At 42.1% G+C, this 16523-nt stretch overlaps 1 pseudogene; it reads right to left on the minus strand.

Annotated features, from left to right (window-relative positions):
- Positions 1 to 4152: 4152 nt before the first annotated feature.
- Positions 4153 to 14771, minus strand: LOC147448864 (uncharacterized; annotated as a pseudogene).
- Positions 14772 to 16523: the final 1752 nt, after the last annotated feature.

Genomic DNA, 16523 nt, shown 5'->3' on the forward strand with positions numbered 1-16523 from the left:
TACACTTTACGTTTGGGCACCCAGATTTGATCATTTCCTTCATAGTATCCTTGGGCTTCCAATAGTCGTTTAGGAATCCAACGCAGCGTTTCTTTACATTTCTTGGAGTGAGTGGTACGGTTCTTACTAGGTTTCCGTTTTTTTGCATCAACCATGCTCACTACAGAGGTTTTAGGGACCCACTTGTATGTTTTCTCTGTTATATTAGGATGGTTCTTGTGTGTCTCAAGCTTTCTTTCAACTACATTAGTTGAAGCTCTAGAGAGTTGGGCTATGGGGACGTATGGTTCAACCTCCTGGACATGCAATGTCTTGGGTTTTATTTCCTTGGGCAATATCTCAAGGACTATGGCTTGAGTGGTAGGGCTAAGAGTTGGTTTTTGCGTTGTAACACCCCCAGTCCCCCAATCAATAGTGCATTTGGTGGCTATCATCCACGTGCGGCCTAGGTTTATATTACCCTCCATAGTTCCAGTAGGCATGACCAAAAAGTCTTGAGCTACCACCCCATTGTCATAACTGACAGAAGTGTGCCAGATTCCAAAAACCGTAGTTTTTTTCTTGTTGACACCCTTGACTTGGATAATACTCTCAGATAGAGGTGGCTTCCCTAACTGACACCACACCCCATAGGATAGCAGATTGTATTTAGCACCCGTGTCCAATAAGGCGTTATATAGCACTTTTCCATAGGCACTATTTAACTCAATGGGGTATCGTAGAGGTGTGTCAGAGTCCAACCCATCCTCTTCGTGTGCTTCATTTGCATCAGGTTCCGAGCGAGTAGCTCTACCTAATGTTTCCATGAAACGGCTAAACATACTAGTACTAGGCTGTGGAGCTTCGGGAGGTGCATGGCCTTCTCTCTCAGTGTTTTGGGTAGGGTATGCTTCCATGATTTCTGAGTCGGAGGAGGAATCACTAGCGGCTATTTTAGGGTCTTGGGTGGTGCTACCTTGTGTCCCCGCTGAGGGTCTAGATCCTATCGTGGATGGGTAATGGGTGTCCGTATGAACAGAGGCACCCTCAATATGCTCGTGTTCTAACACTCGCCCAGAGCGTAAGTGCATGTGCTTTTGATACCCTAAGGTGTCAAAAAGCTGCTCTAGGAGGCCTTGTGACTAGTTTTTAGCGTGTTTTTTGTTTGTTTTTTTGCTAGATTTTTTAGAGCGTGTCGTGGAATGGGCCGTGTGATAGCTCAAAACGAGCGTATCGGTCAGAGGGTCGTGCCGTGCTTTACAGCCCTTCGTTTGGTCACTCTATGCCCTCGGAATCCCTAAAACTGTCAATTTCCAGTAGGGAACTAGGCCCAAACTAGAAAGTCTAAGGGTGCAAGTGGGAAGAGAAAGGAGGAGAGTGGAGGACTTGTCCCACATGCTCTCATTCTCTCTTGAGGGAGTAGGGTATATATATAAGAGTGAGTCTAGTATATATCATAAGACTGAGGACTGAGGCCTGGGCCTGGGCCTGGGCCTGGGCAAATGATCCCGATCCCGATCTATCTTTTATACAAACCAATCACGTTTTAAGAGTCGCGTTTTTTATTTTCGAAAAATATCGCCACCCACTCGCTCGCGTTTTTAATTTCCGAAATTTTTTTCCTTTTATTTTTTATTTTTTTTTTTCAAAATATTTTTTTTTTCAAAAACTTTTTTTTTTCAAATTTTTTTTTTTCCGGTTGATGCAGAAAAACGCAGAAAATGCAGAAATTGCAGAATAAATGCAGAAAATGCAGAAATTGCGGAAAATTGACCAAAAAACGCAGAGACTGCAGAAATTTGACAGAAAAAACGCAGAAATTGCAGAAAATTGACAGAAATGCAGAAAATTGCAGAAATTGAAAACGCCGAACTTGAAAACGCAGAAATTGAAAAACGCAGACAACAGCAGAAATTGAAACTTGACAGCAATTGCAGAAAACGCAAAAAACAGAAACCTTCCATACACTCCTTCCCTGCCTTTCCTATGATACAAATTGCACCACAAGGAAGCGTAAAGTGCTAACCGAGCTTAGTGTAGGGCATATCCCCGGCAGCGGCGCCAAAAATGTGCGCTCCTTGCCGCACTGTCGAAGCAAGGGACTTGCCAATACACCGTATGCGAGCCACAAACGGCTCCAAGCACACAACAAGCCTAAACTAGCAAGCTCAAGAAAACAAAGGGTGTGTCACTCACCGCTCTACGCTCGCCTTCGTGGTGGATTCCTCGCCGCGATGAAGAAGAAGCTGCAGTCGTGCCGCGCTCAACCGCTTCGCCGCCGTCGTGCCTTCGTAATGCTCGATCGCACACACACTCTCCCTCTCTCTCTCTCACACACACACACACACAAGGAGGTGAAGAAGAAGAAGATGGAGATGGAGCAAGAGCACTCTTCAATTGCACAGATGAGAGAATGAGTAAAAATTAGGTTTAGTTGGCTTTTATAGGAGCTCACCCCATTCACACTTGGGCGCCCATGCTTAGCCAACTAACCCCTTGAATGTCCAAGTTAAAGTGCGCCTCTCATCGGCGATCACTCTACCTTTCCCTATTGGTCCGACAAGCCCGGTACCTGACTCTACCAAATACATAATACGCGTCCATCGTAGGTGATGGGTGTCCGTGTGCCATGAGGGTTAACAGATTCAAATATATGTATATGTAGAATTCTCTTTTTTTAGATATATCTTTTACCTTCTCATAAAGGAATGAAAAGGTTCTATAGTCGGCTCCATAATGTCATCTTTTCAAGCCTTGCCCTCACCTCGCCCTGCTTGTATTTTTATTATATACTATTTTTAGTTTATCACGGTTTGAACTATGCTCTTAAATTTTCAACCAATTTTTAATCTTCTTTGTTTTGTTTGAAACCAACCCTAAGCTAAGTTGAAGTCACCTTTTCTTGCATATTGTTTGGAGTCTTGGGGCAGAGAGAGAGAGAGAGATCAAACAAACGTGTTACAATGTATGCTAACAGAAGATCATTAACAAAGCATTCACAAAAGCAAGTTACCAACATTAGCTACAACATCCTCATTACGATGCATTAAAACATGGCCTTAATTAATCATCCATTACATCATCATGTGCTAGTTCCATAGCCATGACGCGGTCTATGTGGAGTCCCAGTTCATCAAAATCAGCATAGGGATCAAAATGATCATCCTCATCACCATTCTCTTCTTCTAGCTCTTCTTCATCTTCCATGTAGGTTTGTTCTTCTTCATCGACATCATTCTCATTCACTTCATCACGCGGTCATGTTGGAAGTTCTTCACCTTCCATAACTGCTTCCATCATCATTGTGTTCGTCCACAAGGGTTCCTATGTTCGCTGTGTCATCTAGTATACATCTTCTATTGGTGTGACTTGTATGACTACCTTCGTTCGTAAATACTTGAAAGATAGATCACTTGCTCACAAATTTCTGGAGAGATGTAGATATCACTTGTGCCCGTATGTGTATCTCATAGAGTCCACCATGTAGATACCGCTTGCATGTCTAGATGAGATGCCTGCAAACCACTTCACATCAAGCACATACTTTCAAAAATTTTGAAAGTCTACTCAGAAGATTCTATGGATAACTCCACATTATCTATTTTCCATATCGTTTGGAGTTTACCCATCAAAATTACCCATCACTCCACTATCATTTGTCGTTAGTTTTTTGTCTACATTATCAGTTTGAAAGTGCCTTCCTTCATGCCACATCGAGTTGAACACCGTTGCCTATTGAAAGTAGAACAAGTTTGGGTATATGTTCTTATATACTAATACATTATATTGTGCATAATGAGTTTGATTAGTAGTTACCTTTGGTAGACAACCTCATGCATACTCCCACTCCTCATGGCTAACATGCTCACCATCAGCTTTAGCTTTAGTCATTTGTTCATGCAGCCAATTGGGTCTTATAAGTTTTGGAAACATGGCAAGCTATAGTGGGTAAACCACATTGCGATTTCTTGTGCGAGAGTGCATTTGCCTATACGCTTCTTGATCTTCTTCATGCTTTCTTTTCACTTTTGTATATAGATCTACCCACTTTTTTTTCCCATTCGGCATATAAGAGTGCATCCTTGGATCTTCTTTATCAGTCCATAAACGTGGTATCGTTTCATCCACTATAGCCAGGTAATCAGAGATGTACACAAACGACTCTTAAGAAATTTATCCTTCTGCCATGCTAGCCTATGGCTGTGAGCGTAGCCTCACAAAGTCCTTGAGTGTCTTAAGAAAATGCTCAAGAAAAAAACCAACGAGAATGGACCACTCCACAAATCTCTACCTCATCCACATGATGCAATATAAGATGGAGTTGGCTCACTAGTATGGACTTGGGAAAGCTCTCTTCAATGAGAGCAAATGCTTCTTTGGCTAACAATATTGCAATTGGTATGGATGCGACTTTAATTTCCTTAGAGCTCACCCACTTGACAAGATCTCCCATCTTATATATAGCATCACATACTTTCTTACTTCCGCATCCATTGATACTCAATGGTAAGATGGATTGCATAGTGTTTTCAAAAATAATAACATAAGAGTAGCAATAAGTAAGATAAAATGTAAAGGCTAGATAATCATCTAGAGCATCTTGTGCAAATCGTGGGATTTCAACTAGTGTAATAGGGGTCCATCACCTTTCTTTGTCTTCAAGAATGCTCCCTTTAAATACCGCATGTAACATGTAGGTGTTTTGATGGAAGCAATAACTTTTTTCGCTTTGCTTTGGTCAGTATTTGATAACATCCATGGTGCCTTAGGAAGAAGATACTTCCCGTTGTCTTCCATCACTAGCATTGATGATGCTGGCAATCTACTTTGAAGTTTCATGTCCTCCCTAATGCCAACATTGTTGCTCTTGCCTATGATGTGGTTCCAAAAAATATGGCCCACGTTTTTGAATATGGACATTGGATCTAGCAAATGTTGGACCTTAAAATCGGTCCAGTAAGGAAACTAAAAAAACACAGAACATTGTCTGGTACCCTTGGGTGGCTGTCGAGGAGGGGGTCCATTGAGCAATGCCTATCCCATGATCTTTTTCAATCTCTGAGGTGTGATGGACGCTCTGTGACGAGAGAGGGACCACAAATAGGGCACATTGCATGTCCGGATGTAGACAAACCTGTTGGTAGTACATTACATTCATAATTAATAATAACTCTTAGTTAGCAATAACCCATAATTGAGGGCTACATGTATGGTTACTTGAGACCTCTCCAAGACCCAAAAAGTGTCATAAAAACTAATATCTAATTTTCCCAAATGATTTTCTCATGTTAAACTCGTCATTTAATATGGGACAGTACCAGGGGAGTAAAAGCTAGAATATTGGTAAGGCTGCCAGACAGGTCTCTGTCAAGGATCCAAAGGGGGATAGTCTGCAAAAGAGCAATATGCTCCAATGCAGCTTAAAAGACCTAAGGTTTAGCTTTATTAAGACTTCCATAGGCTAAAGTTTCTAAATTTAATTGTATTGTCCAATGCCCAAAGTAGGGGAAAATTGGATGGTCATGGGAAGACTAAAAAGCCTTCCCACATCCCTAGGAAGGAGGGGACGAGCCCTAATGGTAGGGGATGAGAGAGGAACACACACACACACACACACACACACACACACACACACACTCCCAAGCTCTCCCCAAAGGGAAGAATGGACACACGGCAGGCTCCTAGGCCAGTTGCCCCCAATTTTCCCTCAAATCCTATTGGATGGCCATAGAGGTGGACCAATGAGAATTAGGCTAGAGTAAAATTAGTCTAATCAATTTAAAAATTCTTGATAAAAGAACCAATAGAAATTAAGCTCCCTAGAAGACCAAGGGGTCTAATGAGCATCAGATAGGATTTGAGAATTTAAATGAATTATTTAATTACCTAAAGCTCTCATGAAATGGAAAAGGGGGAGACATGTCACAAGGCTATCAATTATGCTTCTAATTTGTGATTGGCTAAGTTTTACAGGAGCCAATGAGAGGCCATCATGAGTAATTTGCAAGAAGGGGCGACCAAGAAGAGAAAGAGGGCTGCATTTTAGTATAACACATTGCTACACACACACACAACTCGTGTGCAAGAAGAACTCCATCTCCTTCTCCAAGCATTGAGAAGTAGAGGCCTACACCAACAACTCTTGGCTATGGAATGCAAATCCAACCAAGAGCCAAGCTTCAATGGCATGCTCTTCTCCTCTACCATGCTAATTACTAAGCTAAGCTATGCTATTAGAGTGATTATGTGAGGAGAATACTTCTTTCTTGTAAGATACATCTTCTTCCTCTCAATCTATCATGATTCCTTGTTAGCTCTCACCATTTTTGAAGGTGTGTGAGGTCTTGGGACCGAGGCTAGGGACACTAGGTGTGTTTTTCAAGCATAATTTGGTCCATGAAGCTTCCATCTTCATTGCACCAACTAGTTTTGTCAAGGAACACAAAGATTGTATTGTACACAAGTCTCCTTTGATGGGACAAGCTATAATACAAAGCCTTTATGGAGGGGGGACCGGCTCCATGTAAATTCGGTCCTCAATGGTTGTCAATTTCTCTCTCTTTCAAGTATTGTCAATGCCAAATTAGCTAGGTGTAAATTGCTATGTTGCTTTCTCAAATTAATTACTCTCTCTATGCTCATTAGGAACTTGTTCTAAAATGCTCACTATGTTATCAATTTCTGCTACACACAAGTTACTAATGCATTAAATGTTACATCACTGGACCAAATGAGAGACATATTGTTGAATTTAAATATGATTTGAATGCTACTTTCAAGATGAAAGATTTGGGGTTGTTGAATCATTATTTGGGCATACAGTTTAAGCAATGTGATGATGGTATTGCCTTGTGTCAGAAAAGTTACATAGAGACATTGCTATGTAAGTTTGGACTTGAGGATTGCAAACCTATTGCCACTCCCATGGAAACAGGTTTGAAGTTGAGTCTACATGATGCTGGCAATCCTGCTGATGTCACTCTTTACCAAACTATTGTTGGCTGCCTCATTTATGTATGCAACACGAGGCCAGATATTCAGTTTGTAGTCTCACAGGTCAGCAGATCATGCATAGCCCAGGGTATAAGCATTGGCAAGCTGTCAAGAGGATTTTTCGCTACCTTAGTGTCACTTTACATCTTGGCTTGTTTTATCCCAAGGGGGGATCATTGCTGCCAGACTTACATGCTTTTTCAGACTCAGATTGGGCTGGTTATTTTGACACGCGAGTGTCCACAAGTGGTTTTTGTTTCTTGCATGGCAGTTCATGTATATCATGGTTGAGCAAGAAGCAACCTACTGTGGCCACTTTGAGTTGTGAGGCTGAGTACAGGGCAGTCTTCACAGCTACTTTTGAGTGTGTATGGCTCAGACGCCTTATGGCTGATTTGGGTGTTGGACAGGACACTGCCAACACTATCTACACTGACAATCAGAGGGCATTGGCACTTGTGAGGAACCTAGTTTTTCATGCTCGCACAAAGCACATTGAGGTGCATTACCACTATATCAGGGAGAGGCTCTCAGTAGAAGAGATCAGCTTGGCTATGTGCCAACACAAGACAACCTTGCAGATCTTTTCACAAAAGCATTGTCTCATGAGAATCTTGAAGCTTTCCGCAAAGCTTTTGGCTTACTTCCCTTTGTGGATTGATCATGTCCTCAGGGCATGGCACTTCCATTTACTCATGTGCCAGCTCTCGTTCACCGCATCACTCCAGGGGGGATTTGTTACCATATACATGTGGTAGTGATGTGTGTGAACACACTAGGACCGCAGGGGAATTTTTTCTCTTTAGGAGGTTTTCCCCCCCGAGCATTGTATATACGCCCATCACTCTAGGGCTATTCATCTTTCCATTGCACACTAAGTAACACACTCTCTATTGGGTGCCTTGAGCTTCCTTCGTCTTCTCCAAGTTGTGTGTGTTTCTCTGCAACCCTAATTCCAACATTTTTCATCCTTGAAGCACACTTGCTTATGAAGTTAAAAGGGATACCGTTGAGAGCTATGCTCTTAATAATGGAGTCTACGGGGCTTGCCTATGGCTTAACCATTATTGAGCCATTAGAAGCTTGACAGGAACCGGTGCTGTCTTGGCTCTGTTGAACCCTCTCTTCTATTCCTTGCAATTAATAATATTCGAGCCACGGGTATAGATGCTTGAGTGCTTATCTTTGAAGGTAAAGCGGAGTAGCAACTAGGGCTTGAAGTGCCAAAGTACAAGTAAAAATTTACACCTAAAATTTTCTAGTATGGCTGACAAGGGAAAAGCGATTGAAATGAATGTTGATGGCTTTGATTTTGCTAATGAAAGAGCAACTCATGATGCCCCTAGGCTTGTAAACTATCTTGTTTCTAGGCTTCAACAAGCCCTGGGCAACCCATCCCTCCAAGGTGAAGTGCTACAACAATTGCGCACCCATGGTATTCTCCAAACTCCCCACAAATGGGCTGAACTTTAGGGTCTATTAAGCCCATTGTTGCACATTGCTCTTTTGCAGATGGCCCCCCCTTTGGATCCCTATTTTCCCTCCTTTGGATCCCTACTATGGCTGGTCTGCCAGCTTCACCAATATTCTATCTTTTTCTCCCCTGGCACTTCCCCATATTAAATGATCAGTTTAACATGAGAAAATCATTTAGGAGAATTAGATATTAGTTATTATGACAAGACCATCGCATACTTGTGCAGACAAGGAGGAACAAGGGAAGAAAAAGGCGAGAAAGAGGTCACCCTCTTCTCCATCCTCCTCATACTCTTCCTCTTCTGAAGAAAGTGATGGTGCAGCTCTCGAACCACCTAAAAGAAGAGGCCATAGGAAATCCTATGCTGCCTAGAAGAGGTCGTCCAAGCTCAAAAAGTTCAAAGATGGAGGAAAGAACATATCTTTCCTTACCTACGATGGCACTTTTGGTGCTACGGACAAATCTTTGCCTTTATGCAACAATTCAATGCGGTGTTTGGAGATGAGGGCTTCATGGAGTCCTCTAAGCTATGTCATGTAGCCATGCATTTTCAAAAGTCTGCCAAGCAATGGTGGTCTAGCCTACAAGCAAACGGTGAAGCTCCACAAACATGGAAAGCTTTAAGAGCTTTTATCATGAAGCAGTTTTTGGCTACCGATGTCAAAGACAAAGTACTCACCGAATGACAAAGCTTGAAGCTCTCTCCCTACCAATCTATTCACAAATATGTAGACAAGTTTTGGGATTTACACCTCAAAGCCACTGTCTTCAAAAAGATGGATTTTAGAGAGAAAAAACAACAATTTTGTGTGGGTTTAACTGAGTATATGGCGGAGTATGTTAACTCCCAAAGTCCACGCACCATATCTGCGATCATACACCATACCATGGTGGCTTGGGGCTAAGAGAAATCTTAAGACCACAGAAAACAAGGAGCGTAACGAGCCTAAGGGGAAGGATAACGCCCCAAAGTTTCCCAAAGGCAACGCCAGCAACAACAAAGCTAAGGAGAAGGGAGTTTATAAAGGCAAAAATAAACTCTCTTCTGAAGAGCTAGAGCGTTATCGAAAGATAACCGTTGTTTCAAGTGAGGGGAGCAAGGGCATGCCTATCGTGCTTGTCCCCACAAGAATACACGTAATGAGCCTCCTAGAGCTACCTAGGTCAAAATTCAAGAAGAGGATGCTCATCACAAAGGATCTCATCTATGCCATGCTTGGGGAAAGGTAAGAGAACATGATGCTTTTAGTTTCTTTGACCTTGGTTCTACTCACAATTTCATATTCACTGAGTTGTCCACCAAGCTAGGCATCCAAGCCTATGAGATGGGAGATATCCGACCTGCCGCCGGTGCTTTCAAGGGGCAAGAAGCTTCAGTCACTCCCTTAATTGGGAAATTGAGGCTCCATGTCCAAAGCTATGTGGACAAGGAGGATTTCTTCATCTCTCCTCTCAAGCATGAGGATGTAATCTTAGGGGCACCATGGTTTGATCACATGGTTGCCAATGTTAAATTCCCTTAAAGGCAAATCTACTTTAGGTTTAGGGAAAAAGATATGTACATAGATGCTAAGGAGTTAGGTAGTACCATACCCATTGTACATAAGTAAGATTTCAATAAGTCAATAAAGATCTCTATTTTCGTGTACATGATTTTTGTTAAAGATACTCAAAATGAACCTAATGTTTTAGCAAAAGAAGATATAACCAATCAAAAGGAATTAGAGTTATCCAAGTTCCTCAAGGGATTCCAAGATTGACGACATCCCTTGTAAACTACCTCCCAAACGAGGGGATGACGACCATACAATTGAACTTCTTCCAGAAAGCTCACTGCCTAATAAACCTCCTTATCGAGTTTCCCGAGCTCAAAAAGAGGAGATTATGCGACAAGTGCATGAGTTGGTTGAGAAAGGCATGGTTAGGCCTAGCTCATCTCCATTTTGCTCACCAGTGTTATTAGTGCAAAAGAAAGATGGCACATATCGTATGTGTGTCGACTATAGAGCACTAAATAGGATCACTATCAAGAATAGGTTTCCCATTCCACGGGGAGAAGACCTATTTGATAAGCTACAGGGGTCAACCTACTTCAGTAAGATTGACCTAAAAAGTGGCTACCATCAAATAAGGATAGTTGATCAAGACATTGTAATTTGTAAAGACCGCATTTTGCACTATGTTTGGTCTTTACGAATACATTGTCATGCCTTTTGACTTGACCAATGCACCAACCACATTTAACCGCCTGATGGAGAAGTTATTCATACCTCACTAAACCTTTACTGGAGAGTAGTTTGATGATATAATCATCTACTCTAATTCATTAGACGAACACAAGCAACATCTCCAGATAATATTTCAAGTTTTACGAGAGAATAAACTTTATATTAATCGAAAGAAAAGTGAATTTTTCTTGCAAGAGATTCAGTATTTAGGCCACATTATCTCTCAAGATGGCATCCAAATGGATCCATCAAAGTTAGGGGTAATAAAAGGATGGCCTAATCCAAGGAATCTGCATGAACTAAGAAGCTTTATAGGTATGTCTGCATACTATAGACGCTTCATAGAAAAGTTCCCACAAATCGCGGGACCATTACATTACCTAACAAAGAAAAACGTTAGGTATGGTCCACCAAGGAGAACAATGCTTTTGAAAAGCTTAAAGAGAAGCTTATCTCTTAGCATGTGCTTACACTACCGGACCTCTCTGTCATAATAGCTAATATCTAATTCTCTAAATGATTTTCTCGTGTTAAACTGATCATTTAATATGGGGAAGTGCCAGGGGAGAAAAAGCTAGAATATTGGTGAAGCTGGCAGACAGCCACAGTAGGGATCCAAAGGAGGGAAAATAGGGATCCAAAGGGGGGGCTATCTGCAAAACAACAATGTGCAACAATGGGCCTTAAAGACCCTAAGGTTCAGCCCATTAAGACTTCCAAAATGCTAAGGTTCCAAAATTCAAAGGTTGTGTCCAAAGGTCAAAAGCTTAGGAATATTGGATGCTTTTTGTGTGTACCAAAAGTCTTCACAACTCCTACAAAGGAGGGGGCAAGCCTTGCAAGTAGAGGATGAGAGAGAAACACACACACACACACACTCACAAGCCTCCTTTACACAAAGGGAATGAGGGACATATGTCAGCACCCTAGGCCAGATGCCCCCAAGGTGTACTCAAATCCTATCGGATGGCCATGGAGGTGGACCAATGAGAATTAGGCTAGAGTAAATCTAGTTTAATTAATTTAAAAACACTTAAAAAAAGAACCAATAAGAATTAAGCTCTCTAGAAGACTATTGGACATTCTCCCAAGGGGTCCAATGAGCATTCAGCAGCCCAATGGATTGCCTGATTCCTATTGGCCAGGAGACAAAGGGGTCCAATGAGAGTTTAGTTGCATTAATTAATTACCTAAAGCTCTCACAAAAGGGGAAAGGGGGACACATGTCAGAAGGCTATCACTTATGCTCCTTAAATCCTATTGGCTAAGCCTGGAGAGGTCCAATGGGGTGGTAGCATGAGCAAATAGCAAGAGGGGTCGACCAAGAGAGAGAGGGGCTGAATTTTCAAAGGCATTATTGCATACACACTCACACTAACTCATGTGTGAAGCAAGGTTAAGCTCCAATAAGACTTCCATAAGCTAAAGTTCCTAAATTTAGTTGTATTGACCAATGGCCAAAGTAGGGAAAAATTGGATGGTCATGGGAAGACTAAAAAGTCTTCCCACATCCCTAGGAAGAAGGGGGCGAGCCCTAATGGTAGGGAATGAGAGAGTAACACACACACTCCCAAGATCTCCCCAAAGGGAAGAATGGACACATGGTAGGCTCCTAGGCCAGTTGCCCCCAATTTCCCCTCAAATCCTATTGGATGGGCATAGAGGTGGACCAATGAGAATTAGGCTAGAGTAAAATTAGTCTAAAAATGCTTGATAAAAGAACCAATAGAAATTAAGCTCCCTAGAAGACTAATGGATAGTCTATCAAGGGTCCAATGAGCATCCAACAGCCCAATGGCTTGCCTGATTCCTATTGCCCAGAAGACAAAAAGGTCCAATGAGAGTTTAAATGAATTATTTAATTACCTAACGTCTCACAAAAGGGGAAAGGGGGACACATGTCACAAGGCTATTAATTATGCTTCTAATTTGTGATTGGCTAAGCTTTGCAAGAGCCAATGAGAGGCCAATATGAGTAATTTTCAAGAGGGGTCGACCAAGAAGAGAGAGAGGACTACAGTTTAGTCCAACACATTGCTACACACACACACACACACACACACACACACACACACACACACACACACACACACACACACACACACACACACACACACACACACACACAACTCATGTGTGCAAGAAGAACTCCATCTCCTTCTCCAAGCATTGAGAAGCAGAGACCTACACCAACAACTCTTGGCTATGGAATGCAAATCCAACCAAGAGCCAAGCTTCAATGGCATGCTCATCTCCTCTACCATGCTAATTATTAAGCTAAGCTATGCTATTAGAGTGATTATGTGAGGAGAATACTTCTTTCATGTAAGATACATCTTCTTTCTCTCGATCTACCCTCATCCCCTGTTAGCTCTCACCATTTTTGAAGGGGTGTGAGGTCTTGGGACTGAGGCTAGGGACACTAGGTGTGTTTTTCAAGCATAATTTGGTGCATGAAGATTCCATCTTCATTGCACCAACTAGTTTTGTCAAGGAACACAAAGATTGTATTGTACACAAGTCTCGTTTGATGGAAGAAGATATAATACAAAGCCTTTATGAAGGGGGACCGACTTCATGTAAATCTGGTCCTCAATTTTTGTCAATTGTTCTATTTCTCTCTCTTTTCAAGTATTGTCAACGCCAAATTAGCTAGGTGTAAATTGCTATGTTGCTTTCTCAAATTAAGTACTCTCTCTATGCTCATTAGGAACTTGTTCTTAATGAAGTGCTCACTATGTTATCAATTTTTTCTACACACAAGTTACTAGTGCATTAAATGTTACAAAAAGTCCACGTAAGTATGCCTCGGGTATGGGTTTGACGCTCCTTTGGTGGTAGAGACACATCGTGGATAGGGATACCGGTCCATAACTCCTTTAACTCATCAATTGGAGGGGCTAGATACACATCAAAGTTTTTGACTTTGTACTTTCTAGGGATCAAGAAAGATAGCTCGATGTAGCCTTTCTTAGTGCTCTTCCAAGGGGGAATGTTGTAATTGATCAAGACAACTGGCCATGTGCTCCATGACATATTTTTGGTGCCAAAAGGGTTGACACTGTCACTTGCAAGGCCCAAACAAAGATATCGTGGGTCTCCTTTGAATGCGGGCCATTTTTCCTCAATGTGTTTTCAAGATGATGAATCTGTTGGGACACGCATTATACCATCCATAGAGCGACTACTGGCATGCCATGTAAGGAGTTTGTTGAAGGTCGTGGTCTTGAACATGTATTGGATACGAGGGATGAAGGAGAAATGCCATAAAACTTTTCTTGGTACCAGGTGAGTCTTCTTTCTTTCCTCTGGATCAACGAGAAGGTCTTTGTATCTCTCTTCACCACACTTTGGACATTTCTCAAACCGATCATACTCGTTGCGGAAGAAAATGCAATCATTAACACATGCATGTATCTTTTTGTAGTCTATACCTAGGACATTAACAAATTTACGATAGTGTGTCTATCTTGTGGCATCTTATGACCCTTTGGACGTAGCTTTGATAAAAGGCTACAAAAATCAAAGTTTATTTAACCATTATTCAAAATCTCTAACGAAGCACAAAGAATAGAGAACGAAGCTCCAGGATATATAGGTGTCTTGCTTGCAGCCAAAAGAGTATCCTCCTCCTTTTGTGCAGTCTCTTTGCATCCACAATCAACATGGTCACACAAACCCTCCTCGCAAGTGAGAAGCTCAGCAACCAAATTCTCCATAACTGTATCCTCCTCCATTTGGTGCGGTAGATCTGTCATCTCCTCCTACCCATACTCACCTCAACTGAATCTCGAACTCTCACCCATTGTTGGTGGCGGGGAAAACCTGTTTTCTTGCAATTATCTCTCCGAATTTCTTGCACAAGAGCCTCCTCCCACAACACTCTCGTGAGGAGCGGTATCCATGTGCGAAAGTTTGAGAAGATCGGTTATTCGCGTTCGTGGATCATCCCACATTCCATAGTCCTCGACATGCTTCAAGCAAACTCGTTGGAGCTTAGGAATGGCCCTTTTGCAACACTTGCACAAACACAACAACCTCTCGTTCAACCATCGATCACGTTCCACTGCATTGTATGGCCCATCTTCGTCCATGTTGGCGCTTGCATCTTCGAAATGCGAGAGGAGAGGGAGGGAAGGGGAACAAGAGCTTAAAGTAAAAAATGAGAATGATTAAAATCAATTATGAGATTCTTCTTAAAAGAAGTGGAGGGAGCAGGCTGAAAAAACAAAGGGAGAATTGATCCAATATTTTTAAAAAAACACGCCCGAGGGTATCTAGACAGCTATCAGAGAGGCAATTAGCGCGGCAATTTATAATTAAAATTTATATAAATATAGCATCATGTAGGGCCGGGCTTTTTTTACCCTAACCCTTTGCACATCTTCTTCACTTCGTCTGTGCTTTTCTCTTCTTCTCCATCTCCATAAAACATTAGTACTCTCTCTCTCTCTCTCTCTCTCTCTCTCTCTCTCTCTCACACACACATGTGTGCGCGCACACACACACACATACACATAGAGACACACACATATACATACACACACCTGGAAAAAAAAAAAACACACACACACACACACGGAGGAGGCTATTCTGATAGTCAAACATTGGCAACAATAGAGCGGCAAACGAGCGTTGGCAGCAGGAGACACACAAAATCGAACGCATGCGACATATTTTCGATGTAAGTGCAGTTATAGTCTTTTCAATTTTGCATTTTGTTTTAAAATTAGTGTTATTTGCTCTTATTGTCGAGGTAAAGGCTCACGTGAGCCCATGGGTTGTCCCCCATGCTCATGATTTTTGGATTATATTTCCCCTCCCCCCAATTAGAGCAGTTTTGCATGCTTATTTGCATGCAATGGACTATTCCAAATGAGCGTTCCATTGTATGAAAAAATGCATGCCAAAACCCTTAGTTTCAGGCATGACTTTGGCCCCTCTATTGGAGGGGTTTTGACATGCTTATTTGCATGCAGTGGGTAGCCTGTTTGGGTAGCCCATTGCATTCAAATAGGCATGCCAAAAACCCTCCAATAGAGGGGACACAATCATGTCATAAACTAGGGGTTTTGGGCTAGGGTTTGGCCCCTATATTAGATGGGTTTTGACATGCATATTCACATGCACTGGGTTGCCCGTTGCATGCAAATAGGCATGCCAAGATCCCTCTAATAGAGGGGTCAAACCCTAGCCCAAAACCCTTAGTTTATGGCATGAGTTATGCCTCTCTATTGGAGAGGTTTTGGAATGCCTATTTGCATGCAATAGGTTACCCAAAAGGGTTGCCCATTGCATGCAAATATGCATGCCAAAACACCTCTAATAGAGGGGCAAAACCCCTAGTTTATGGGATGCCTATAGCCCCTCTATTTGAGAGGTTTTGGCATGCCTAATTGCATACAATGGGTAGCCCAAACTCATGTCCTGCCTCCCTCCCTCCTTATTATTGTCGTTTTGCCCTAATTGGTCGAGGTAAAGACTCATGTAATCCCATGGATTGTCCCCCATGCTCTTGTTTTGGCCCTATTTTGCCTCCTCCCTTCAATGTCCAAAACCCCTATTTTGGTTACTCTATTAAAGGGTTTTTACATGCCTATTTGCCTGCAATGGGCTCCCCAAATGGAAAGTCCATTGCATGCAAATATGCATGCCAAAACCTCTCTAATAGAGGGGGAAAATGTTAGCCCAAAACCCCTCTAATAGAGGGGCCAAACTCGTACCCAAAACTAGGAACTCATCCCAAAACCCCATCTAATAGAGGGGCAGCCCATTGAATGCAAATAGGCATGCCAAAACCTCTCTAATAGAGGGGCCAAGCGGTAGCCCAAACCCCCTCTAATAGA

Source organism: Adiantum capillus-veneris, chromosome 10 (assembly GCF_014529385.1).
Source record: "Adiantum capillus-veneris isolate H3 chromosome 10, ASM1452938v2, whole genome shotgun sequence".
Lineage (NCBI taxonomy): Eukaryota > Viridiplantae > Streptophyta > Polypodiopsida > Polypodiales > Pteridaceae > Adiantum > Adiantum capillus-veneris.